The 1,422-nt window shown below is 61.9% G+C and overlaps 1 protein-coding gene across 1 annotated transcript in view; it reads left to right on the top strand.

The window, feature by feature from the left end:
* WSCD2 (WSC domain containing 2) overlaps positions 1–1,422 on the top strand; it is a 73,683-nt gene that overhangs the window by 70,991 nt on the left and 1,270 nt on the right. The window lies entirely within an intron of this gene.

The raw sequence follows: 1,422 nt of genomic DNA, 5'->3' as shown, positions 1-1,422 counted from the left end.
GGGGGTAGGGGGGGGAGGGGTACTAGGGTGAGGTGTCGGTGCCCCTGCTTGGAAGCCACTGAGAGGCAAAGGGTCAGAAAAGGCCTCCGTTCCCGGGTGGGCGGTGAGTCTCCGTGTCCACACCTCCCAGTGCCCCGGAGGGAGGACCTGCCCTCTGTCCGCACAGGCAGAGGGCCTCTGTGGGAAGAGGCTGCAGCCCCGGGCACTGCTCGCAGCCACGTGGACAGTGGGGGAGAGGGCGGTCAGCCGCTGGGACAGGGGGGGGAAGGGGAGCCCGGACCGGGACGGGGCGTGGAGGTCTGGAAAGGAAGACCTCAGGAAGGGGAGAGTGGGGGGCTGTTCCAGGATCCAGGGAGGGCCCTCCTCCTCCGGGGGCTTCTGTTGGCCCCACAAGTCCTTCTGTGGTGATCCACTGGGCCCCAGGCTAACCTCTGACCCCCGTCTCGCATCTGGATTCTGGTCCCAGCCTGAGCCTGAACCAGTATGCCCAGTCTGACCTGGTCCCAGACTGATCCTGAGTCACAACGAAGCTGGAATCCTGATCACAGACTGAGCCCTGATCCCCCCAGGGGCCCGGCCTCAGTTCCCTTCCCCCTTCTCTGGCGCATTGCTCTGCCCCCTCCCCACCCCTCCCTCTCTCTCACCGTGTTCCTTCCCATTGCCCCTCTCTCAGTTCCCCTTCTTGTGGTCTCGTGTATTTCCTCCAGCTGCTCATAACCCTCTCCCCTTTCTTGTCCTCTCTCTTTCCTCTCCCTCATTTCATCATCATCGCTTTCTTGGTTTCTGCTTCTGCTGTGCAAGCATCTCTACATCTATCCCTTGAGCTCTGAGGTCCTGTCTCCCTGCCCTTCCTCCCTTCCTCACCACCCTATTGTCCTCTCCCCAATCCTCTTCCTCGTCTTCCCGGAGAGTGGGCGTGACTCAGCGGGATCCAGACACAGTGAGACACATGCTACCCAGGCCAGTAACCAAGGAAGTGGTTTCCTTAGCAACAGAATCTGCAGGCATGTGCTCCACTGCCCCATCCCTTAGCTATTACAGTGAGGACTGGGGGCGGGGGTGGGGGTGGGAGTGGGCGTCAAGCCTGGACACAGGGAAGTCAGTCATGACACTGCTGTTGTGACCCTCCAGAGAGGGGACCGTGGTCCGAGACCAGCTCCGTGCCTGGCATTATGGAGACACCAGAAATCTGAGAGGTTGGGGGGGAGGTGGGGTGTGGGGTCAGAGAGAGGCATATGGCATGGAGAGAGCGGAGGGAGGAAGCCACAGGGCTTGGTGACAGACCGGATGTGGGCAGGGGGAAATGACAAGGCCGAGAGGCCTCCACGATTCTTCCTGGGCAGCTCCTGGGAGGAGGTCCTTGGACTGACAGCAGGGAGGGAGGCGGAAAGGCTGTGAGCTGACGTCACTCCCAGGCCCCTG

Source organism: Myotis brandtii, unplaced genomic scaffold (genome assembly GCF_000412655.1).
Source record: "Myotis brandtii unplaced genomic scaffold, ASM41265v1 scaffold303, whole genome shotgun sequence".
Classification (NCBI taxonomy): domain Eukaryota; kingdom Metazoa; phylum Chordata; class Mammalia; order Chiroptera; family Vespertilionidae; genus Myotis; species Myotis brandtii.
Note: the sequence above shows the minus strand (reverse complement) of the source record. Positions and strands in the feature narration are given on the sequence as shown.